This window comes from Mesocricetus auratus, unplaced genomic scaffold (assembly GCF_017639785.1).
Source record: "Mesocricetus auratus isolate SY011 unplaced genomic scaffold, BCM_Maur_2.0 Super-Scaffold_100014, whole genome shotgun sequence".
Taxonomy (NCBI): domain Eukaryota; kingdom Metazoa; phylum Chordata; class Mammalia; order Rodentia; family Cricetidae; genus Mesocricetus; species Mesocricetus auratus.
This window is the reverse complement of record NW_024429197.1, coordinates 13,286,714-13,313,177: the sequence shown is the minus strand read 5'-3', so window position 1 is coordinate 13,313,177 and position 26,464 is coordinate 13,286,714. Positions and strand designations below refer to the sequence as shown.

General features: G+C 46.3%; 1 long non-coding RNA gene across 1 annotated transcript; it reads right to left on the bottom strand.

Moving 5' to 3' along the window:
- Positions 1-10,552: 10,552 nt before the first annotated feature.
- LOC121144132 lies at positions 10,553-19,630 on the bottom strand. The gene is made up of 2 exons (XR_005881436.1): positions 19,296-19,630; positions 10,553-11,058 (listed from the first exon to the last, which is right to left on the bottom strand). It is a non-coding gene; the product is annotated as an uncharacterized LOC121144132 (long non-coding RNA).
- Positions 19,631-26,464: the final 6,834 nt, after the last annotated feature.

The following is a 26,464-nucleotide window of genomic DNA, read 5'->3' as shown; positions in this document are numbered from 1 at the left end:
GAGAACGCCTGGAACTGGAGCTATAGACAGTTGTGAGCTGCCATGTGGTTGACGGGAATTGAACCCAGGTCCTCAGTGCTCTTAACCAGTGAGCCATCTCTAGTTTTCTTGCTCATAAAGATGGATAAAAGAGTGGCTCCCAGAGTTACCTCATGGTACAGTTTGTTAGTATGTGTTTGAGGTGCCAGTCACAGCTTTGATTGGCAGCTATAGAATGCTCAGTAAATACCGGCTGCTATTATTAGGTGTTTTGCACGCAGAGGTACTTCTTTTTTTCCGAGACAGGGTTTCTCTAAATCACAAAGATCCGCCTGCCTCTGCCTCCCCAGTGCTGGGATTAAAGGCGTGCGCCACCACCGCTCTGCACAGAGGTACTTCTGTTAGATAATGAGGAAGGCCTTCAGGGGAAGATGTCAAAGTCTGGCTGAGCTAGATCAGAAAGATGAAGAGGAGCTGTGAGAGGTAGCTCAGAGGAGCACTTGCCTGTAAATCTCTGGGTTCGATCCCTAGCACCAAAAAGGAAGGAAGGATGTTAACCTCAAAGGGGATGAGGGTCATTCTCTTAGAGGCATCAGAACTCACTTTGGCAGCAAGGAGGATAAACATCTGGGGAGAGAAGAAGGACAAGTGTCTGCGTGACCAAATGGGACTGTTGGACGCAGCCAACCCTGTCCTTACTGCACCACTGGGCGCTTGTCAGAAACGGGAAACCCCAGAAGCTTCTACGGCTAGCTGCAGAAGGAAGCAGACATCTCCTATGGAGAGAAAGAGAAGTCATGAAGCTGCTACTTGGGGGTGCTTGCAATTGGGGCCACGCTGGCCCGAGGACAGATTTCTGAGGGGGCACTGGAGCTGGCAGTGTCTGAAGGTAGCATGGGGCTCTCTGGACAAGGGGGAAACTGGGCTGGTGACCTCCTTGTCCCTGCAAGGTCAGCAAGGCTGGTTAAGAAGCCTCTTCCTAGATTCTCAGAATCTAGAATGTGCCCTCCAATGGGGTCATCTCTAAAGACCACAGGAAGCTATGTCACTTCCAGAACTCGGGTCTGAAGTGAGTTGTGGTGGCTCACACCTGTCATCGCAGCATGAGGGGACACAGAGACAGGAACACTCAAGATCAGGTTCAGTCTGGTCAGTATACTGAGTTCCAGGCCAACCAGGAAAACAAAACCAAAACAAAGTCAGTCCCCTAAAACGTGGTCGAGGGCTTAACATGCCATGGGTCTCAATCCCCAGCACTAGAAAAAATTAAAACCCAACATTTGTTGTGAGGGTCCAAATGACCAGCGTGTAGGGTTGTGAGAGGGACCCCGGGCAGCTGCCCCTTTTCTGTGTAAGCTAGCCATCTGCTGTGCACTCCTCCAGAATCACACTTGGCTCTTCGTGGCCCGGTTCTGTGTCTGATTTGGTCTGGACACATCATCAAAGGGCCATTTGCCTTCTGGCTCCTGTCTGTGCTCAGCCAAGGAGAGGGAGATCATCGTTGCTCCTCCTTCTCAGGTTGGCATGAGCCTTGACTGACAGTCACTGGCCTTCACAAGCAGGCCCCTCCTCCTTCTGGGATCAGGTAACAATCTCCCCTGTCTCTTAAGACCTTAAAGTAGTCACAAGCCCTCAGCTGTTACTAGCCTCTGGTCTCCACACCATCCTTTGTGAGTCCCCCACACCCACCCACACTGTTATGAATAAACCCTCTTGAAACTGTTGTAATTTGAGAGCTCCATCTGTTTTCAGTTGGGACCCTGACTGATAGATACATTTGCCAAATAAGGATTCTTTTGGTTGTTAGGGAGGAGGAAAAGGAGAGGGAGAGAGAGAGAGAGAAATATATATGTATAGGTACACACACACACACACCTCCTGTACCTGAAACTTGAGGCATAAACTTTAGACGAGTCTATACAAGAGTTGAGGCTTGAGTTTAGGAACAAGCTTGTAGGCCACAGACTGTCCATCCTTTGACTCGAGGCTCTTGATTTGCTTTTTCTCCCAGTGGAGCAGGTCTGAAATCTTTAGCAGCTAGAAGTCTGAGGCAGAGGGATTGCAAGATCAAGACCGGCCTAAGCTCTGTAGACCAGGTTGGCCACCAACTCACAGAAATTGTCTGTCTCTGCCTCCTGAGTGCTGGGATTAAAGGCATGCGCCCCCACTGTGGGGCTACCCGGATCATTTTTTTTTTAAAGATTTATTTATCTATTACATATACAGTGTTCTGCCTACATGCCAGAAGAGGGCACCAGATTGAATTGTAGATGGTTGTGAGCCACCATGTGGTTGCTGGGAATTGAACTCAGGACCTCTGGAAGAGCAGTCAGTGCTCTTAACCTCTGAGCCATCTCTCCAGCCCATACCCGGATCATTCTTAAATAAATATTAACAACACATCAGGAAGGCTGCTCCACAGCAGCACACGCAGGTCTAACTTGTGCTTCTTCTTCTTCTTTTTCATTTACATTTGCGTTAGTTAGGTTACTACTGTTGTGATGAAACACCGTGACTAAAGCTACTTGGAGAGGAAAGGGTTTATTTCACAGTTCCATGTAATAGTTTGTGGTGGTTTGAAAGACAATGACTCCCAAAAGGAGTGGAACTATTAGGAGGTGTGGCCTTGTTGAAGTAGGTATGGCCTTGCTGGAGGAAGTGTGTCACTGTGGGAGCAGACTTTGAGGTCTCATTTGCTCAAGTTTTGTTCAGTGTGTGACACTCAGACTACTTCCTGTTGCCTGCCAGTCAAGATGTAGGAATCTCAGCTCCTTCTCCAGTACCATGTCTGCCTTCATGCTGCTATGATGATAATGGACTAGATGATAATGGACCAGACCAAGATGATAATGGACTAGACCTCTGAAAATGTAAGCCACCTCAACTAAATCTTTTTCCTTCATAAGAGTTGCCATAGTTATGGTGCTTTTTCACAGCAATAGCTAGAGTAGGAACTCAAGTAAGACAGGAACCTGGAGGCAAGAGCTGATGTAGAGGCCATGGACGAGTGCTGCTTACTGACTTGTTCCTCATTGCTTGTTCAGCCTGCTTTCTTATAGAACCCAAGACCACCAGCCCAGGGATGGCACCACCCACAATGGGCTGGGCCCTCTCGCCCTTCTAATTAAGAAAATGCCCTACAGACTTGTGTACAACCCAATCTTATGAAGGTATTTGCTCAGTGGGGGTTCCCTCCTGTCGGAAGACTCTAGGCTGTGTCAAGTTGACATAAAATTAGCCAGCACAATTGACCTCTTGTCAATTGACATACAGCGAGCTGTTGTGTCTGCTCAGTTGGAGCTGAAGAATCAGCTGTGATTAATGAGACCAGAACCATTCAAATAAAACTTTTGTTTTGCTGGGATAAAAGATGCTGGTCAGCTGGGGCTGAAGAATCAGCCATGATTAAGAAGAGGCCAGCATCACTGAGGTGAAATCTTCTGGAAAGTTTTCCTTAGAGACAGTACATGCAAGCCGTGTTCAGAGGTGGCCAGGGTTGTACCTTGTGCTAGCAGTCAAACTTGGTCGTGTGTAAGAGTCACCCAAGTGGTCCCGGTTTTAAAGTCATGAAGGGGTCATGAAGAGCAGCTGAGGCTTGGCCCTGTGAGAGGTCACAAGAGGCCATTGGTGGAGGGGCAGCCACAGTAGCAGTGGAAGTCCCAGGGTTGAAGAGGTCATGGAGAAAAGCTGAGGCTATGCACCATGAAGAGAGCCCAGGAGATGCTAATGGTGAAAGTGCAGCCCAGTTGCAGCAGAAGACACCAGCATTTTGGAGATGCCAGTTCCATGAGACGACCATCAAGAATAGCAGCAGCAGTGGAGTGGAGCCAGCCAGAGTCTAGAAGACAAGCTGTGTGTGCTGCAGTGGGCAGAGCTGGAGAAGTGACCCAGGAGAGCCCAGAAGATCAAAGTGAATCCTAGATATTGGACATTGAATTATTTACACTGTTGCAATGTGGTTTTGCTTTATTCAGACTGTGACTATGCCTTTTGTTTTGTTTTGTTTTGTTTTGTTTGTTTCTCGAGGCAGAGTTTCTCTTTGTAATAGCCCTGGCTGTCCTCAAGCTTGCTTTGTAGACCGGGCTGGCCTCGAACTCAAAGACATCTGCCTGCCTCTGCTTCTCAAGCGCTGGGATTAAAGACATATGCTACCATTGCCTGGCATTGTTCTTCCCTCTTGAAGTAAGAAATTATTTAACTTATTCTTTTCTTATAGGAGCCTACAGTTGAGAGAAATTTTGGGCTTTATAAGAGACTTTGGGTTTTTATAGAATCTGAACTTTTAAACTGTTTAAATTGGTAAGGACTATAGGATTTTTAAGCTTATGATATGTTTTATATGTGTGATGTATACTAATCTGAGATCTTGGAGATGAACAAAAAAAAGGAAAGATTATGTTTTATAAAGTATTGTGTGTCACAGCTGGGTATGGATTAAAGGTGTGTGCCACCATGCCCAGCTGTGACACACAATACTGAGAGATCTACATCCTTATTCATAGGCAAAGAGAGAAACTGGGCTTGGCACAGGGTTTTGAGACCTCAAAGATCACCCCCAACTGACACACTTCTTCCAACAAGACCCCACACCTCCTAATCCTTCTAATTCTCTTAAATACAGTCACTCCCTGGTGACTAAATATCCAAATATATGAGCTTATGAAAGAGATTCTTATTGAAACCACCACAATTTTATTGTTGGGACTTTAATCCCAGTACAGTACGAAGGAGGCAGAGACAGATGGGTCTCTTTGAGCTTCAGGCCAGCCTGGTCTACATAGATAGTACAGTTCTGGCTCCAGGAAAGCCAGAGTCATGTAACAGAAAGACCCTGTCTCAAAAAACAAACAACAGAGGCTGGAGAGATGGCTCAGAGTTTAAGAACACTGGCTGGTCTTCCAGAGGTCCTGAGTTCAATTCCTAGCAACCACATGGTGGCTCACAACCATCTGTACTGAAATCTGGTGCCCTCTTCTGGCATGCAGGCATAAATAAATCTTTAAAAACAACTGTAGGGAAAAGGGGCCAGTCAAAGAAACACACCCTGCGCAGAGCCAAAGAAACACACTTTGGCCCTGCAACCAGAACCAAATAAATGTACCCTAACCCTGAAACCAGTGCCAAAGGAACACACTTTGTCCCTGGAATCAGAGTCAGTGAAAGAAATGTACCCTGGCCCTAAAATTGGAGCCAAAAGACTAAAAAGGACCAGAGAAAGAAACACACTTTGGCCCTGAAACCAGAGCCAAATCTGACATTAATCCTGTACAGAAAACTAACCAATCCTCGAGCAAAGCTCTAGCCAATCTGAGCTCAGCACTGAAATCAGACCAATCTCTACCCTGGAAAAACTTCTCCGCCCCCAAGAATCCCTATATAAACCCTGTATATGTTCAGCTTGGCTGGTCCAGCTGCTTCCTTCCAATAAACCCCTTCACATGAACTTTGGGTGAAGATCTTCTTTTGTGGCAGCGACAGAGCAGAGGCGACCCTGGGCAGAGCAGAGCAGAGCGAGCAGGGCTGTAACACTTGCCGGGGAAACCTTCCCTTGGCAAAGCAGACAGAGCAGAGTTGTTACACTCCGCTCCCACGAGCAGAGCTGAACTGTAGTAATTTCGCCAGAGAAACCTCCTGCCGAGCAAAACTGCTACACTAGGCAAGCATCCGCACCTGGAGCGGAGCCTGGGGAAGCCTTTCTCTGAGGCAAGGCTGTAAGTAGCTAAGCTTACTGCAACCTTTGGTGGTCCTTGGCTCCGGAGCTCCAGGGCACCTTTCCACCTGAGCTGTGTACCACTCTGTGACTCTCGAGTGCCAGAATACCTGACCCACTCCGGTTCCATCCTGTCCTGACCCATCCCGAAATGCTTACAACAACAACAACAAATTTATTTTTTTGTGTATAAGTGCTTTGGTGTACTATGTGCATACCTGGTGGCTGTAAAGGCCAGAAGAGGGCATCAGATCTCCTGGAGCTGAAATCATGGGTGATCCTGAGCCAACTGTGGGTGTTGCGATCCAATCCAGGTCCTCTGGAAAAGCAGTCAGTGCTCTTAACTGCTGAGCCAACTTTCCAGCCCCCACAAGGATAAAGTTTTTATGATTAGGATGAGTGTGTCTTCTCCTGCAACCTGACTTCTACTGTTCCCTCTCCAGTCTTGACCAGCAGTCCTCTTTACTGGACAGGATAGCTGCCCAATTTGAGCCCCAGCAATTGCTAAACAGCACCGAGGTGCTTCTGACTTGGAGCAGATAGTATAGTTCACATCAACTTTCAGCTTAGGTTAGCCAAGATGATGATCTGTGTGGGAGCCAGGTTCTGAACTCCGGGCATCAAACACACGAACTGCAATAACAGTAACAAAGAGCCTTTGACCTTGGCCGTTGTGAGACATTGAGTTATTTAGCTAGAACAGACACTGATCTACTATGTCCACTAGAGGGCACGAGTGAGCCATCTAGCGTTTCCACCAGGTTCAAGAAAGTGCCTCTTCCCTGAACAGAAGCTACAGCCTGAAGCAATTGCAAAGCCGAGGCAACCTGGTAAACCTCCTATTTCAGAAAGGTGATGATGTGTTGGAGGAAATCTCGTTGAATATGATCTGAGGACAATATAGGAGAGGATAAACTCAAGGTGTATTTCCTCCATGAAAATAGCTTAGTGGTGCTTTTCATGTATATTATAGAAACTTCTAACGACCTGTGAAAATACACAGAAGAACGATCACATGATGTGCTGTGTGTGACCTGAGACATGCACCACTCATGGATTTGGTAATAATTTTGGAACCTGGTTTTTCACTTGGAGAATGCTATGGGTATCTATTCTTCTCAATATCTTTAGCATTGCACACCTCGGGCCAGGTGCTTACATAAATGCTTCTTGGTTTTTTGGTTTTTTTTTTTTTTTCTGTTCTACTCAAGTAACCTCACAGACAGAGAAGACCAATGCTTTACCAGGCAGGTGGTCGATGGGACTGTGTGGGCTGGAATGTAAATGAGGAAGAGGAAGTTGTTTGGTATATTAGATTTTGACCTTAAAAAAATTCAGACAAGGCCAGGCAATAGTGTTGCAGGCCTTTAATCCCAGCACTCAGCAGGCAGAACAGGCAGACCTCTGAGTTCAAGGTCAGACTGGTTTACAGAGAAAGTTCCAGGACAGTCTCCAAAACTACAGAGAAACCCTGTCTCAAAAAAACAAACAACAGCCGGGCATTGGTGGCACACGCCTTTAATCCCAGCATTCGGGAGGCAGAGGCAGGCGGATCTCTGTGAGTTGGAGGCCGGGCTGGTCTACAGAGCGAGTTCTAGGACAGCCTCCAAAATAATACAGAGAGACCCTGTCTCCAGAAAACAAACCAACAATATTTCTATTTTTTTCAGACAAACTTTGTGTTATACAATATAACATCTTGAATTCTATTCCATGCTTGTTTTTATTTAAAAACATTGTGGCTTGGGCTGACAAGATGGCTCAGGCCACATCTGATGACCGGAATTTGATCCCAGAGGAAGACAAGAGCAGTGTCCTGAACCTAGAGGAAGACAAGAGCAGGGTCCTGAACCCAGAGGAAGACAAGAGCAGGGTCCTGAGCCCAGAGGAAGACAAGAGCAGTGTCCTGCAAGTCATCCTCTCACCACCATTAGCACACAGTGACATGTGCGCACCGTCACCACCAGACACACCTGTACACACACAAAACAAATTACATGTATTTTGGAGACTGGGTCTCACTGTGTAGCCCTGGCTGGCCTGGAACTCACAGAGATCCTCCTGCCTCTGTCTCCTGAATTCAGGGATTGATGTATGCTACCATGCCTGAAATGATTCTTAAATTTGGTTTTCATGTTTATTTGTTGCTGTTGTTTTAAAGACAAGGTCTCTCTCTACATAGCACTTTCTGTCCTATAAGATGCTGTGTAGACCAGGCTGGCCTCAAACTCAGAGATCTGCCTGTTTCTGCCTCCAAAATACTGGAATTAAAAGCGTGGGTCACCACCTCCTGGCTGAGTTGTTTTTTAAAAATATTTATGGATGGGGCTGGAGAAACACCTCAGTGGTTCAGAACACTAGCTGGTCTTCCAGAAGTCCTGAGTTCAATTCCTGACAACCTCATGATGGCTTATGCCATTTGTAATGAGATCTGGTGCTCTCTTTTGGCCTGTAAGGATAGATGCAGACAGAACACTGTATACATAATAAATAAATCTTTAAAAAGTTTATAGGTGGCTAGGCGGTGGTGGCGCACGCCTTTAATTCCAGCACTTGGGAGGCAGAGGCAGGCAGATCTATGTGAGTTCGAGGCCAGCCTGGTCTACAAGAGCTAGTTCCAGGACAGCCTCTAAAGCCACAGAGAAACCCTGTCTCGAAAAACCAAAAAAAAAAAAACAAAAACCAAAATAATAATGATAATAATAAAGTTTATGGGTAGCTGGGCGTTGGTGGCTCATGCCTTTAATCCCAGCACTTGGGAGACAGTGTCAGGCAGATCTCTGTGAATTTGAGACCAGCCTGGTCTACAAGAGCTAGTTCCAGGACAGCATCCAAAGCCATAGAGAAACCCTGCCTCGAAAAAAAAAAAGTTTAGGGGTGATTTGCCTGGATGCGTGTATGTGTATCATATGTATACCCGGTGCCTGCAGAGGCCAGAAGAGGGTATCACACCTTCTGGGACTGGAATTACAATTGTAAGCTTCCATGTGGGTGCTGGGAATTGAACCTGGGTCCTCTGGAAGAACAGCCAGTGCTCTTAGCCACTGAGTCATCTCTCCAGCCCATGAACAAATGTTTTGCCTGACTGTATGTATGTGTACCACACGTGTGTCTGGTGCGCACAGAGGCCAGAAGAATTATGAATGGTTGTGAGCTACCACGTGGATGCTGGGAACCGAATCCAGGTCTCTTGCAAGAGCAACTAGTGTTCCTAACCTTTGCATTCTCTCTATCACCCCATGTCTAGCATAATTTTTTTAAAAAATTAAATACTGTGGGCTGGAGAGATGGCTTAGAGGTTAAGAGCACTGACTGCTCTTCCAGGGGTCCTGAGTTCAACTCCCAGCAACCACATGGTGGCTCACAACCATCTGTAATGAGATCTGGTGCCCTCTTCTGGCCTGCAGGCATACATGCAGACAGAACACTATATACAAAATAAATTAATTAATTTAAAAAAGTTCTTTGCTTTAAAAAAAATTAAATACTGTGCCTTTTCTCCTCCACATCTTTTTGTTGTTGTTGTTTCATTTCTGCCTTTCACATTGGCTCATTGGCCTTGGATTCATTGTGTAGCTTAGGATGGTCCTAAGCTCCCACCTCTGCCTCCCAGGGTTGGAAGTGCAGGTGTGTGCCACTGACCCATCATCACCTCCGTGACAGTCCAGTATATGGGCAAAGCAAAGCACTGGTAAATACTTAGTCACCTGCAGCTCTTCCTTCATCCAAGACTCACAGCGAACATCCTTGTGCCTGTTTCCTCTAGTCTGGGAATATCGTTAGAATGGGGTCCAGAGCGTTCCTTTGCTCTTTGATGTTTTTTAAAAAATCACATGAATGAGATGGAAAGATAGTGACAGGGCAGAGTGTGTCCCTTCAGGCGTCTTTCCCTGTGCTTGCTGGCCCCTACCTGAGGGCTTGTTCTAGACTTGAGCATTTCTGCCTTCACAGACACTGGCCACGTGGCTTCTCTGAGCTCGGAGCTCCCATCCACCCCTCCTTCACCACGGTTATCCTTTCACAGAGGACCGGTCCATTACCGGAAATCCAGGTGTTTGGGCCGAAGGTACAGAGCAGGTAATTCTGTGTTTGGGTGTCTGGATCAGTGAGCCAGGGCTGTTGTCAGCTTATGAACAAGATGGCTTAGCTGTAATCTTGTTTCTAGGGCAGCAGTCTAAAGGCCTTTTCATGACAAGTAAAAACAAAAACAAAAACAACAGTGGCTCTATTTTAAGTTGAAGGAGTAATGGTGGGGGAGGCGATTTATGAACAAGGAGAAGTCTCCCGGAGCTCAACAGGAGAAGTAATTAGTCTCATGAGGGATGAAGAAGCAATGCTCGCTAGCTCTTTCTGTTTCTTTCTGGGGGGGGGGGAGACACGGGGGACCATGGCCTCCAGCCCCTGCTTCTGCAGGCTCTCCTACATCATTCTTCAGCAGACCAGCGTCTCTGCAGGGCCGGGAACATGCCCCTCTCCAATTTCACACTGCCTTTGTTTAAACCTGCAGCCTACCCAGATCTCATCTTAAACCCTAATCCCCAGGAGTGAGAATCTGATTTGATTACCTTGAGCTGTATGTCCACTTCAGGTCTAACCAGTTGTAGCCTTGGGGAGCAGGCTGGGTAGTACCCACATGGCTGTTAGTCTGTTTTGTGGGTAGGGGATCATTGTGGACTCACAGACTGCTACAAGTGTGTAGGTGGGTATCCACTATGACTCTCTGTCTAGAGAACCTTAATATTACCCAGGAATCTTTTCAATTTAAGTGATAGAAATTTGGCTCTAGTTGAGAGAACAAAACAAAATGAAAAAAAAAGAAAGAAAGGGAATTGATGATCTCTAATAGAAAGGTCAAGGGCTTGGTTTTGGGCACAACCAGTGTATTTCCTCAAAGACACTGCCAGGAATCTTTTTCTCTGTGTACTCCACGCCAAGGAAGACTCTTTTGTGCAGAGATGTCATGGCCAGCAGCAGCTCTCTTATAGTCTCTTGACTTAGCTTCCTCAATGAGAAAGCAATGTCCTCTTTCCAATAGTTCCAGTTCTAGTTGTATTTGGTTGAGCCTTCAATTCCTGGTTCAAGTAGACAGCTTGTCTCTGATTGGTTAGCCTTGGGTCATGTGACTATCGGCGTTGAGGCCAGGCACACACTTTGAGGAAGGGGTGTGGTGGTGGCTGGAATGAGGATGGCTTCCACAGGCTCCTCTGGATACTTGGTCCCCACTTGGTGGAACTGCTTCGGAAGGATTAGGAGGGATGGTCTTGTTGGAGGAGGTGAGTCATGGGGTTAGCTTTGAGTTTCAAAAGCGTGCTCTCTACCTCCTGCTTATGGATCGTGATGGGGACGCACACTTGTTCCTGCTGCCGTGCCTTCACAAGACAATTAAAAGTTTTCTTTTAGAAGCTGCGCTGGTCATAGTGTTTTGTCACAGCAAGTGTAGCCTTAACTTATACAGAAGGATAGTCCCTCAAAAGAAAAATGGAAGGGTATTAGGAATGAAGAGATGACTCAGTGGTTAAGAGCATGAGCTGAAGCTGGGCATGGTGGCGCTCGCCTTTAGACCCAGCACTTGGGAGGCAGAGGCAGGCAGATCTCTGTGAGTTCAAGACCAGCCTGGTCTACACAGTGAGTTCCAGGACAGCCAAGACTACACAGAGAAACCCTGTGTTGAAAATAAATAAATAAATGAAAACATGGCTGTTCTTCAAGAGGACCAGAGTTCAATTCCTAGCATATACGTGGCAGCTCACAACTGTCTGACTGGCCTCTGCAGGTCCTGGCTGATGAGGGCTGTGAGAAGCCATTCATTCAATGTACATTTATTAAGGGGTCGCTGTATGCCTGGGAGATATAAGAGTGAATCATATACATGCCAGGTGGTGGTGGCGCACGCCTTTAATTCCAGCACTTGGGAGGCAGAGGAAGGCGGATCTCTGTGAGTTTGAGACTAGCCTGATCTACAAGAGCTAGTTCCAGGACAGTCTCCAAAGTCACAGAGAAACCCTGTCTTGAAGCCCCCTTCCCCCCGAAAAAAAAAGAGTGAATCATACAGACAAGATTCTTGTTCCCATAAAGTTGAAATTCTGAGTGCTGGACCAACAACCCATGTTTACTGAGTGTGTGCTATGTACAAAACTCCTAGCCCCATGTTCATCTCACCTCATAAAAATTAAGAGAAGGAGCTAAAAGATGGCTCAGGGGTTTAAAATACTTATTGTTCTTCCAGAATGTCTGGGTTCAATTTCCAGTTATAATTCCAGTCCCAGGGAATGTGCCCTCTTCCGGCTTCTGAGGGCACCAGACACCCAGACACACAAGTGGTACACAGTTACACATACAGGCAAAATGCCAAGACATAAAATAAAAAGTCTTTGAAAAACAATAAAGAGAAAACGGGACCTTTCCCTTTCCCTCAAGAGATTTACAGTTGCTTGTAAGCACTGGCAGGTACAAGGCCATCAGTCTGATCTTCAACACTGTTTTTCTTTTTTTTTAACTGAAAGATTTACTTATTATGTATTACAGTGTTCTGTATGACTACAAGCCAGAAGAGGGCACCAAATCTCTTTACAAATGGTTGTGAACCACCATGTGGTTACTGGGAATTGAACTCAGGACCTCTGGAAGAGCAGCCAGTGTTTTTAACTGCTGAGCCATCTCTCCAGCCCAACACTGTTTTGCCTTCCTTCCTTCCTTCCTTTCTTTCTTTCTTTCTTTCTTTTTTTTTTTTTTTGGTTTTTCAAGACAGGGTTTAGAGTCTGTCCGTCTGTCCTGGAACTAGCTCTTGTAGACCAGGCTTTAGAGTCTGTCCTGGAACTAGCTCTTGTAGACCAGGCTGGTTGGTCTCGAACTCACAGAGATCTGCCTCCCAAGTGCTGGGTTTAAAGGCATGTGCCACCACTGCCTGTCTCTCTCTCTCCTTCTTCCTTCCTTCCTTCCTTCCTTCCTTCCTTCCTTCCTTCCTTCCTTTCTTTTTCCTTTTTTTTTTTTTTTTTTTTTTTTGAGACAGGGTTTCTCTATGTAGCCTTGGCTGTCCTGGAACTCACTTGGTAGACCAGGCTGGCTTCAAACTCAGAAATCCACCTGCCTCTGCCTCCCAAGATCTGGGATCAAAGGCATACACCATCACTGCCCAGCTTTTTTGTTTTTATGTATTTGTTTATTTTTACAGTGTACGAAGGTAGGCACTGCAGAGGTAAGTAATACGAGCAAATGGTAGCCGTCCAGTTACACAAATGGGAGAGAGGACTGGGATGCAGACAAAGTCTACTTCAGTGAAGACAAAGAGTGTGACACTTGCTGGATGTGTAGCGGGTACTGAGCACTGTGTTCAGAGGTTTCTTTCTTTTTTTTTTTTTTTTTTTTTTTTTGGTTTTTCGAGACAGGGTTTCTCTGTGGCTTTGGAGGCTGTCCTGGAACTCGCTTGGTAGTCCAGGCTGGTCTCAAACTCACAGAGATCCGCCTGCCTCTGCCTCCCGAGTGCTGGGGTTAAAGGCATGCGCCACCAACGCCCGGTGTGTTCAGAGGTTTCTAAGCAGTGTCTCACTCAACTCCCATAACCGATGAGGAGTGCGACCAATTGGGCTCAGAGAGTGACTGGCTCAAGACCTACAGAAATCCACAGAGAAAGCATTTGAATGCAGGTCCCTCTGGCTTCAGAGCATATATAACGTTTAGCTATTGTATAGTCCTGGGGAGGGAAGGGGAGGGGAGGGAGAGAGGAGTTAGGCCAGGATACATGTGCACAACTGACAGTCAGCAGGCTGGGCTCCATTCTTTTCTCTGTGTGGAGGGCTTTCTTTGCCTCTCCACAGCACACAGAAGAGGTAAGTCTCCACCTTTGGAGCCAGCACCTGAACCTGACTCAATGGTGTCAGCTGCAAACTGGATGCCCTGTGGGTCAAATAGGATAACAGCAGTAACCACAGCAAGCTGCTTAGCCTGTGATATTCAAAAGAAAGAATGCCTGGAATTTAAAAATTGGGGAATTCTACATAAGAAAATTGGAATATCTGACAAGGGCCTATATTTCCATGGCAACCATCTGCCAGTGCAGAGTGACAGCTGCCGCACGCAGCCAAGGCAAATGCTCTCCAGGGCCACAGTAGCTGCCACTCCTCTTCGTCACTCCCTGACATTTGAACTGTAGACACTCTAACTGAGTTTCAGAATCCAGCTCGGGTCGAGTGTGCAGCTCTGGTTCCCAACCCTGTGGCACAGCCTGGAAGGCTTCAGTGAGGTCAACAAGAGGTCCAGGGGAGCCCTTCCAGCAAGGCCTATGCACCCCAGTGGCTTCTTACAAACAGGACTGTTATTAGGCAGACACCCCAAAGAGTTGTTTAGTTCAAGGGAAAGGAAAATAAGGCCTAGAGCCCAGTCATTACACAAAACATGTTATAACCCAGGTTTTAGGTCACAACGGAGGCTCTAGAAACAGAAGACAGAAACAGTAGGCATGGAGGAGAGGAGAGATTAATTTCTACAAAGTTAAAAGCACGGTGTTTGAGTTGGACTGGAAAGAGGCAAGCCCCTCTGCCTTAGGCAATAGGTTAAAAGGTGGTTCATGGAGATTGGAAACAGGGGAAAAGGCACAATAGAGCATGCCTGCAATCCCAGAATTTTAGGTCGGAGAACTGTGACTCCTGAGTCGGCCTGAGCTAAATAATGAGGCCTGTTTCACAGAAAAGAGGTGGGAGAGGGGCCTAGGGATGAAATGCAATTGATAAAGCGCTGATCTAGCACACAGGACACTCTGGGTTTGTAGCCCCCCAGAACTATGTAAGCCAGGCTTGGGGTCTTATGCCTATAACCCCAGCACTTAGGGAGTAGAAACAGAAAAATCAGAAGTTTACGGTCATCCTCAGCTATATAGTGAGCTCAAGGTCAGCCTGGGCTACAAGAGACCCCATCTCAGAAAACAGAAAACAAGCCAACACACGCTTTTATACTTTAGAACTTTAAAAGGTAGAGGCAGGCAGATAGATCTCTGTGAGTTCCAAGCCACAGGGCCCTATCTCAAAATAAAAATGAGAACAAACACCCTACACACACACACACACACACACACACACACACACATCAAAAAAGACTGAGATCATCAGGAAGGTCTGGAGAGGAGATACAGAGGCTGGCTTTGGTGATATTGGCAATGTTGAGTTTGCTGTGCTGAGGTATAGATAGGGTAACATGGTAGCAATCACCCTTTGGAGGAAAATGAAGGCTTGAGATATGGCCTAGAGACACGACACAGGCTAAGGCCGTGGGAAGGATGAGGATGGCAGGGGGAGGGGACTGACTGCAGAACTGTGAGGAGCAAGGCTTAGAGCTAAGTGCGAAGCATAACCTGACTGCACACAGTAGGACAACCAGGGGTGGAGTCCTCGCAGAAGTCCAGCAGGGATAGTTTTAAGGTGGCAGGATGTAGTAGTGGCTTAGATGTCTAATTGCACCACCTGAGAAACTGAGGCAGAAGGATTACTTAGAGTTAGAAACCAGTCTGGGATGCAGAGTTAGCCCCTGTCTCAGACACCAAAATAGGGGTTGGGGGATTGGCTTAGTTGGTAAAATGGTTGCTATTCAAGCATGAGTTCAATCCCCAGCACCACATAAAGCCAGGAGTGGTGGCATGCACCTGTCATTCCAGCACTGGGAGGTGGCCAGCTAGTGTAACTAAATTGTGAGCTCCAGGTTCAGTGAAAGACCCTTTGGAGAGTCGGGCCTTGGTGGTGCACGCCTTTGATCCCAACACTTGGGAGGAGGCGGATCTCTGTGAGTTCGAGACCAGCCTAGTCTACAAGAGCTAGTTCCAGGACAGCCTCCAAAGCCACAGAGAAACTCTGTCTTGAAAAACAAATAAAACAAAACAAAACAAAGACCCTTTATCAAAAAAAAAAAAAAAAGGTGGAGAGCAATTCAGAAAGCTACCCATCGACCTCGGCCATGTGTGTGCATATATACCCCAACCCAAAATAAATACGTTGCCAAGCGTGCCAAGCACTTAGAAAAGTTAAGGCATGGAGGTGAATTTTATGTCTTGGCAATCAACAAACCATCAGTGAGGCCGGGCGGTGGTGGCGCTCGCCTTTAATCCCAGCACTCGGGAGGCAGAGGCAGGCGGATCTCTGTGAGTTTGAGGCCGGGCTGGACCTATAGCCTCCAGAACAATACAGAGAAACCCTGTCTCCTAAAAAAAAAAAAAACAACAACAACAACAACAAAAAAACAAAAAAACAAACCATCAGTGAGTGTGATCAGAGGGTGTTGCTGGGATAGTTGAGTAGAAACCAAAGAGGCTTGGGATTGAGTGGGCAATGAGGATGAGAGTTAGGGTGTCAATTCTTCCAGCAGTGGGGAATGGAGCAAAAAAAGAGAGTCATCTAAAAGCAAAGAGTCAGAGGCAGGAGGATCTCTGTGAGTTCAAGGCCAGTCTGGTCTGCATAATGAGTTCCAGGCCAGCCAGAGGTACAAAGTGAGACTTTTGTTTTTAAAAAAAAGCAAAACAAGCCGGGCATTGGTGGCGCACGCCTTTAATCCCAGCACTTGGGAGGCAGAGGCAGGCGGATCTCTGTGAGTTCGAGGCCAGCCTGGTCTACAAGAGCTAGTTCCAGGACAGCCTCCAAAGCCACAGAGAAACCCTGTCTCGAAAAACAAAAACAAAAAAAACAAACAAACAAAAAAAAGCAAAACAAGGGGCTGGAGAGATGGCACAGTGATTAAAAGCACGGGCTGCTTTTCCAGAGGACCTGGGACATGGTAGCTTACACTATCTGTAACTCCAGTTCCAGGGGATCTGACACCCTTACACAGACATACACGAGGACAAAATACCAATGCATATAAAATAAAATTTAAAAAGCAAAACAAAAAGCAGTTGTGTCAAGCCAGGGGAGGGTGTGGCTGCTGCCTGGAGACCCAGGTGTCACTGACATCTTGCTCTGGGAACTCCCAGTGCCTCTTCCCAGGTGACAGTTGAGAAGGCCCCAGCCTGTGCCTTGTGCTGTGCACAGTGAGCTCATTGGAGGGACTCGCAGTTGAGAAGGCCCCAGCCTGTGGCTTGTGCTGTGCACAGTGAGCTCATTGGAGGGACTCGCAGTTGAGAAGGCCCCAGCCTGTGGCTGGGTTTTCCCCTCTCTGCATTGAGTTTCCTTGATCTGATTATCTTGGGCTTGTCTTGCTTGGTGACTCAGGAGCTTGAGCAAGTTTAGATACTAGGTTTCACAGCTCTGGGGGTGGGGAAACCTGGCCTCTCCTGGGAAACAGTCATTAGATATTGACAAAAAGCATCACCGTCGGGCCCAGCTTCAGAAAAAGACTCTCCAAGCCTTGATTCTTAAATCAAATAAAATCAAATAATGTAAGAATACCATCATCTGTTGCAGTGCTTCTCAACCTGTGGGCTACCCCCCAACAGTGGTTGCATATCAGCTATCCTGCATATCAGATATTTACATTAAGATCCATAACAGTAGCAACATTGCAGTTATGAAGTAGCAGCAAGATGAGTTTATGGTATGTGTGGTGGCGGGGGGGGGGGGTCACCACAACATGAAGAATCATATTAAAGGGTCGCAGCATTAGGAAAGTGGAGACCCACTACTCTAATGGGCTGTTGAGAGACTGTAACCTTGCCAGGAAAAATTCTGCCGACCAGGGGCCAGTCTGTGAGGTGAGATTTCACCATTTGTCTTTTGCTAGGAGGAAGGTGAGAGTCAGATAAAATAGCTTGCCTGGGGCAGCTGGCAAATACCTGCCCAAATCCCTTGCCCCAAACCACTATGCACCCTGCGAATGTCTCCAGGCGCCCCAGTCAAGACTATGGTTGAGGACCAAATGACCCCTCAGATGAGTGTCTTGGGCAAATGGCTTGCAAACATGGCCCTTCCAACAAGCTGCTTTCCTGCTAGTTGTGCCGGCAGGGAAGAGGCATGCCTCGAAGCTGCTTCCGAGGCTCCCATCACTGGAGACCCCTTTTGGTGGCCTCCTCCACACAGCTTAGATAAAGAGTCTATTTATTGGTTTCCCCAGAGTGGGTTCTGGAAACTGGATCTGGCACGAAGCAGAAGTCTGTCCCTCGGCCATGCCTCTTTCTTTCAGTCTACCTTCCCTGCCCTTCCCACTGGATTCCAGATACCGGATTTCTCTTGCCAGTGTCCCTGAGCCCAGGGTACAGTATCACTTTCGTCCTAAGCTGTCCCTGGAGCTGGGACAGTTATGCATGCTGCCTGTCACTGTTGTCAGTGCACACTTCCAGAGGTTTCTGTGGAATTCAGGCTTCAGTAAACACTTGAGGAGGAGGAAGTGGGCCAAGAAATCAGAGTAAGATTGCATCAGGACTGATGCACACTCTGCCTTTCCCCATCTCGGTCTCTGGGAAGCCCTCCCTCTTTCTCCCCGAGGGGGGAGGGGCAATGCAGGCCTTGGACCGTCTCAGGCCTTCTCTTCTCCCTCTGGTCTAGGGGAGAGGCCTACGCTGGTGAAGAGGGGAATGCTGAGGAGGGGCCTCAGGTGTGAGTTGTATGTGGCCTTCTGGACCTGGAAGAGAACTAACCAAGAGTCTGAAAGCTACAGAGAGGGCAAACGTGTGAAGCAGCCAAAGGAAAGAATCCAAAACGGCTGGGAAGTTGTGTTTTGGGAGCATCAGCCAGAAGCCAGGCTCCACACACGTGAAACAGTGTGGACTGCAGTGCAGTCCAGCTTAGGAAAAGAGTGGCTGCTTGGCCGGGGACTCTGATTCAGAAGCAGCCACCTTTGTATACTGACCCTGGATGGTTCATATGCCGTATCTTAGAATTCCAGCAACACCCCTTGGGGTTGGTATGATTAGGACCATCCTTTTACAAGTAAAGACACTGAAGGGTTAACGTTCAGAGCTATCTAAGGTTACTAAGTTGAGTTTTGGATAGTCTGGGTCTGTGCTGGGTGTGAGTGGAGAGTGTTTTGTGTAGTTTTTTTTTCTTTTTTCTTTTTCTTTTTTCCAAGACAGGGTTTCTCTGTAGCTTTGGAGGCTGTCCTGGAACTAGTTCTGTAGACCAGGCTGGCCTTGAACTCATAGGGATCCGCCTGCCTCTGCCTCCAGTGCTTGGATTAAAAGCGTGCACCATCATTGCCCAGATGGTTGTTTTCCTAGGCAGGGACTTGCTGAGAATTCCAGGCTGGCTTCAGACTCATTACCTTCCTGCCTTGGTCTCCCCAGGCCCAGGATTATAGCAAGCACCCTTATGCCTGGCTCTTCTCACGTTTAGTTTTGTTGAGCACACATACCTAACTCCTAAGTGCTTGGCTTTTCCTGAATTCCCTCTCAGTTCAGTTTGGATTTCACATTATTCTGTTTTCCCAGGAATTCATAGAGACAGCACCTAGAGAGGCCTGGTGGCAGGCTGAGGTAGGATTGCTGGTTCAAAGACAGCCTGGGCTATGTAGTGAGACACCATCTCAAAATGAAGAATAAAGAGAAGATGGTGTGTGTGTGTGTGTGTGTGTGTGTGTGTGTGTGTGTGTGTGTGTGTAGCTCAGCTTAGTAATACAGAGCTTGCTAGTGAGCTTGGGGCCTTAAATTCAATCCCAGGTACGGGGGTTGGGGGGGTGGGGGGGACGACACCACCAGTACCTGCCTTGGTGTTTTTCCTTCTGGCTCATGTCATCTGTCCTCTTGACTTTCCCTCAAATCTGCCAGTACTTGAGCCAGGGCAGGTTTGAATGAAGACACAGGGATTCCTGGAGGAGCTTCAAATTTGAACCTAGGTCTACCTGGCTCCATCAGAGCTTTTTCCATACTCTGCCTCCATCCGAGGCACCTTGGCCAGTGATGTCCAGTAGAGAAACAGAGAAACAAGGATCCAAGGAAGCAGGCAGAGGAGATAAGGATCCTTTCCTCACTTCTCTTCTTCCATTTTCCAGAAGCCGGAGAGAAATATGAAAACTCAACTGTGCCTTGCACCAGCCTCCGCCCCCAAGTTAAGGAACACAAAAGGTGAGAGTAATGCAAAAAGTGTCACCATGGTAACAGCAGTGCCAGGTGTGTTGGGGAATACTTAGTTTCTGGAGCATGGAGGGGAGGGCCTGCCCAGGGCCTGGCTGAGGAGCTACAGGGAGAGCATTTCATTTGTCCTCCGTAATGGGACATTAAGGGAGACTTTTGCTTTTCATTGCCTCCATTTTCTTCTAAGTGGAAGGGGAGGAAAAAACCATTTTCCTTCCTTTCCCACCTACTCAGAGAAATGCCAAGAGACGTGAGCATTCCCTTCAGAGCTGCCGCTGGTCATGAAACCCCATCATCACTTAAATCGCTCTATTTTAAAGGTTTGTGAAAACTGCACCAAATTGATTTTCCCCCCATCTCTTCCCTCTGTGATTTCTGCGGTCTCTCTTCTTTAGAACTGCATTTTCTCAGAGCAGGACAGCAAGTATAGATGGATACTTGAGGTATTCTGTGGTTTGGGAACCAGAAAAATACAGAGGGTTTTAGAGGGTACCAAGTTCCTGTCCCCTCTCGCCTTACCGATCACTTCTGTATTTATTTTTATTCAGGATCTGTTGGAAAGGATTTGGCTTGAAGATTCTAAATTCTATTTAGCTCCAGGCCTTAATCACTGCTGAACTAAGAATTTTATACTCACAAAGATGGGACTAATCTTAGAGATCATGTGGCTCAGAGATTCTCCAAAGTTGAAAGTTTGGAAAACGAAGAGGGAGATGTCTGAGAGTTTTTAATCTGGAAAAAAACACAAATATCAAATAAACACGGCTATCTTGTGCAACAACCATCACTTTACAGCTGTAGACCCAAACAGGAGGATGGTTACATTCTCTTAGAGAGGTGGCCTTAAACAGAAGAAATTTAGCACACACATGTACACACTTTAAGCAGGGACGTGACGGCATTTGCCTGTAATCCCAGCACTTGGAAGGTGGGAGCAGAAGAATGAGGTACTCAAAGCCACCCTACAGCAGGTTCAAGGCCAGCTCGGTTTCATGAGACAATGAAAAAAATTCACTTTATTCATATTTTTCTCCTTATTTCATGCGTTAGCTCCAGATAGAAGGTGATTATTTGAAAACTACTGGCCTGTTTTACTGTTCGTTTGTTTTTAAGACAAGCTTTCTCTGCATGGCCCTAGCTATCCTAGAACTCTGTAGACCAGGTTGGCCTGGAGCTCACAGAGGTCCACCTGCCTGTCCCTCCCAAGAACTGGGATTAAAGGTGTGCATCACCACCACCCAGTTTACATTTTTTATTTGTGTATGTGTGTTATGTCTGTATGAATACATTTACATTGTGCAGATGCCCTTGAAGGCCATAAGAGAGCATCAGATCCCCAGCTGACATGGGTGCTGGGAACCAAATTTGGGTCCTCTCAAAGAGCAGTACATGCATAGTCTTAATCCTTGCACCATCTCTCCAGCCCCTGATTTGCTATCTTATTGGTACCTCTTGGAGATAGTGTTTTCTCCTGTTTGCTTTCTTATTGGTACCTCTTGGAGATAGTGTTTTCTCCTCTTTGGTTAGCTCTGGTAGCTAGTTTACCCACTTACTTTCCTTTGTGTAGGGATAAGTGCAAACCCGGAGTGAGTGAAGTCTTTTTTTTTTTTTTTTTTTTGGTTTTTTGAGACAGGGTTTCTCTGTGGCTTTTTTGGAGGCTGTCCTGGAACTCGCTTGGTAGTCCAGGCTGGTCTCGAACTCACAGAGATCCACCTGCCTCTGCCTCCCGAGTGCTGGGATTAAAGGCGTGCGCCACCAACGCCTGGCTGAGTGAAGTCTTAAATGAGGGTGTATTTTGACACTCAAATGATCATGTTGAGAACTCTAATGCCTGAAACAACTTGGGACAGTTTAGCAAAGTCCTTACCCATATAGGTCAGGCTCAAGAGAAATGGCAAGGATTTCTTTGGGAGTCCAGTATGAGTGTTTATGAGCCATTGACCAGTGTGAGCAAAGACTGACACCTTCCCCCTCCCTGATGTCATAGCCTGAGAGTGCTCATCTATAGGGACCTGCTACCAAGAGCAGCTAACCCCTCCCTATGTGCTGAACATAAAAAAATCATTGAGGTCCGGGGCAGTGGTCAGAGAATCCATCTGACCTTAGGTTTACTGTACCTGTGTCTGTCCTTTCTTCATTCCTTCGACGCCCTAGCCAGAGTTCCAGGACCCCAGTCACATGGAGTGGTGCCTTTGATGAATAAAGCTGTGACTACTCCTTACCTTTCTCCTATGCCCTTCTCACCTCCAGGCACGACATGTCTCTTCCTTAGACTTCTGCAGTTACCTTTTTTTTTTTTTCCCCAAGACAGGGTTTCTCGGTATTGTTTTGGAGGCTGTCCTGGAACTCACTCTGTAGACCAGGATGGCCTCCAACTCACAGAGATCCACCTGCCTCTGCCTCCCAAGTGCTGGGATTAAAGGCGTGTACCACCGACGCCCGGCTGAAGTTACCATTTTTGTTTTCCCATTGTAGGGTGTTATAATCACCCTGATAATACAATAATGTCAATTTCTTTTTAAACATTTTAAAATTACATTTGGGGTGTGTGTGTGTGTGTGTGTGTGTGTGTGTGTGTGTGTGTGTGTGTGTACTTGTTCCATGGTATGCGTGTAGAGACAGTTAAGAGAGATTGGTTCTCTCTTCCCACCATATGATACTGGAAACTGAATTGTTGTCAGGTTGAGCCCAACGTCACTTGGGGCTTCACTTTTTGGGGACAGAATGTACATGAATTCACTGCTATATGTTCAGACCCATCATGAGGTAGTTCATCAATAAATGTTGACTAAAGGGATGAACTTCATCCACCATATTAATAATGTCATGAAACCATGGGACTGATGGCTCTGAAAATAATGACCATTCTGCGCATGGTGGTGCTTGGAAGCCTGAGGAAGGGGATTCCAAAGTTCAGGCTAGGGCTGGAGAGGAGGCTCAGAAGCTTAGAGTATTGGCGGCTCTTGCAGAGGACCTGGGTTCAATTCTCAGCACCCACATGTCTGCTCATGTACCTCCAGGTTCAGAGAATCCAATGCCTTCTTCTGACCTCTGAGGGCACCAGGCATGTACATGGTACACATACCATACATACAAGCAAAGCACTCATACCCATAAAGATAAATAAATCTTAGGAAAAAAAAGAGTTCAAGGCAGTCTGGTTACACAGGGTCTTGTCTCAAATAGAAAGCAACAAAGAAAGAAAATAGTGAACATTTGTTAAATATGTACTATGTCCCCCAACTTCTAAAAAGCATGTATTTTTAATTGTATGTGCTTATGGGGAGGTGTGTACACATGCATTTGGATGCCTGAGGACACACTGCCAAATCTCCTGGAGCTGGAGTTACAGGTCGTTGTGAGCTGTCCATCATGGCGCTGGGAAATGAACTTGACTCACAGTATGAACTCATAAGCTCTGAGCCATCTTCCCAGCCCCTGCCTCTTTTTTTTTTTATTTTGACTTCACTTATTTGTATTCGTACAGGTGTTTTGCCAGCTGTTATGGAATGATCTTTTTGTACATTTTGAAGATGTGTCTTTTCCAAGGTGCTTCTGATTGGTTTAATAAAAGAGCTGACTGGTCAATGGCTAGGCAGGAAGAGGCTAGGCAGGAGAGCCAAACTGAGAGGATGCTGGGAAGAAGAACAGAGTCATGAGTTGCCAGCCAGACACACACAGGAGATGAACATGCTGTGCCGAAAAAAGGTACTGCCACGTGGTAGAGGATAGATAAGAAATATGCCTTAGCTGGGCGTTGGTGCCGCACACCTTTAATCCCAGCACTAGGGAGGCAGAGGCAGGTGGACCTCTGTGAGTTCCAGGCCAGCCTGGTCTACAGAGTGAGTGCCAGGACAGGCTCCAAAGCTACAGAGAAACCCTGTCTCAAAAAACAAAAACAACAACAACAACAAAAAAAGCGTTAATTAAGTTGAAAGAGCTAGATAGTAACAAACCTAAGCTATTAGCTGAGCATTTTTAATTAATTAATTTTAAATTAGCAGTCCCGATGAAAAACTCTGCCTACAGTCAGCACATAACTATATGCACGCATGCATGCCCTTCATGTGAAAAAAAGAGAGCATCAAATCCCCTTGAATTTGAATCACAGATGGTTGTGAGCTGCCATGTGGGTGCTGTGAATGGACCTGGGTCCTCTGGAAGAGCAGTTAGTGTCCTTAGCTGCTGAACCATCTCTAATCCCAGCCCCAGGTCTCAAGCTGTAGTGATGAACCTCTACGGGGCCTCAGACCGAATGTGGGAAGCCACGAAAAAATTGGCAACAGTAAAATGCTTCTGAATGTCCACTGACCAAAACTTATTTCAGCATCACATGAATCCAAAGGTATTCTTGGCCACATTCATCTGTGTTGCATTGTAAAAGTTCATTATAACCTTGGTTCTGAACAATCAGCATGTGTTTAGTGTAAATACAGTCAAGCCACACAATGCGAACATTTGCCTGAAACAACTTGGCTTGGATCTGAGATCAATGTTATGAACTGCAGCATTTTATTGTACACACAGAGCTTCTGCTCTTAGAAAAACATAATGATTTAATTACAGAAAGCAAAGACCTAATATTTTCTTACCGTCTTTCCTCAGCTGTAAGTATTAAATTAATATATCTTTGGATTGTACTGTGATAGAATCCTTGGCAAGAAAAATTGCTGACTTGAGTTTCATTAAAAAAAAAATCATTAAATGAAGCAGGGTGGTGGTGGCACACACCTTTAATCCCAGCACTTGAGAACCAGAGACAGGTTGATCTCTGTGAGTTGAAGGCCAGCCTGGTCTATAGGGCAAGTTCCAGGACAGGCTCCAAAGCTATAGAGAAACCCTGTCTTGAAAAACAAGACAAAAAACAAAATCATCAAATAAGGCCCGGCACGGCAGTACACAGGTATAGGTAGGATCAGGAATTCACGACTATCCCAGCTGCATAGTAAGTTGAAGGCCAGCCTGCATTACATAAGCCTCTGGGTCTTTTGTTTGTTTGTTTGTCTGTCTGTTTGGTTGGTTGTTTTTCTTTGTTTTGTTTTTTAATTTTTTTGGTTTTGATTTTTCGAGACACAGTTTCTCTGTGGCTTTGGAGGTTGTCCTGGAACTAGCTCTTGTAGACCAGGCTGGTCTCGAACTCACAGAGGTCCATCTGCCTCTACCTCCCCAGTGCTGGGATTAAAGATGGGCGCCACCACCACCCGGCTCTCCCCCCCCCCCCCCAAGACAGGGTTTCTCTGTGGCTTTGGAGGCTGTCCTGGAACTAGCTCTTGTAGACCAGGCTGGTCTCAAACTCACAGAGATCAGCCTGCCTCTGCCTCCTGAGTGCATGCGCCGCCACCACCTGGCGACTCTGTTCTAATGTATCCCCTTTCCCAAAAAATAAGTTTAAAATTTTATTGCCATTTTTTTTCTTTATTTTATTCTGGTGAGTATGGACCTTCTTTCTACTGTTCCTGCATGCCCTGGCTCAAATGGTGGAGGTCAGAAGACAACTTGTGGTAGCCTGTTCCCTTCATTCATTATGTTGGTCTTGGGAGGCAGAGGCAGACAGATCTCTATGAGTTCAAGGCCACAAAAAAACCAAAACAAAACAAAAACTAGTTAGTAACAAGCCTAAGCTATTGGCCTAGCATTTATAATTAATATTAAGTCTCTGTATGGTTATTAGGGAGCAGTTGGTCCTGATGAAAAACTCCACCAACACCTTTATCTACTGAGCCATCTTGCCGGCCCTACATGAACTTTTGGCTTGGTACTGGGACAGGAGTTCTAACAATTTTTGAAATGGCTCTAAACATGCTTCTGCCATTTTACATTAAATATTTATCAAAGTGGCATTCTTTTCTTTTTGGTTTTTCGAGACAGGGTTTCTCTGTATTGTTTGGAGGCTGTCCTGGAACTCACTCTGTAGACCAGGCTGGCCTCGAACTCACAGAGATCCGCCTGCCTCTGCCTCCCGAGTGCTGGGATTAAACAAAGTGGCATTCTTAGCATTGATGATTACAGATTCAAACTGTCAATCTACTGGGAAAACTTTGAAGATGACCTATGTTCTGCAGTATCAAATATTCGGCTAAGATTCAATTCTTAATGTAAAAATAAGCAAGCTCTTTTATCTCATTGGTATACAAATTTGCTCTAATCTCAAATAAAATTATATGCATAACAACTAATTTTAAAACTATATATTCAGAGCTGAGGACCAAATCCAGGGCCTTGCTCTTACTAAGCAAGTGCTCTATTACTGAGCTAAATCCACAACCCCTGAAAACAATATTTTGCTTTTAAATTTTTGGCCATGATGTCATAGAGCTCAGGGTGGCCTCAAACTCACTATGTAATAGAAGATGGCAGTGAATTCCTAATCCTCTGCCTCTACCTCCAGAGTGTTAGATACCGGTGTGTACCTGCAAACCCATCAAACCCATTCTTTTTTTTTTTTTTTTTTTTTTTTTGGTTTTACGAGACAGGGTTTCTCTGTATTGTTTTGGAGGCTCTCAGTCCAGCCCGGCCTTGAACTCACAGAGATCCGCCTGCCTCTGCCTCCTGAGTGCTGGGATTAAAGGTGTGAGCTACCACTGCCCAGCTTCTGCAAACCCATTCTATGTGGAAATGGACATCAAGCCCAGGGCTATGTGAATGCTACATGAACACTCTATCAATGGAGTTATATCCTCATAGTGTAAAATAAACTTCTTTATGATTCACTTTCAGTAAGTATTTAATTTTTTTTTTTTTGAGACAGGGTTTCTCTGTGGCTTTGGAGGCTGTCCTGGAACTCGCTCTGTAGACCA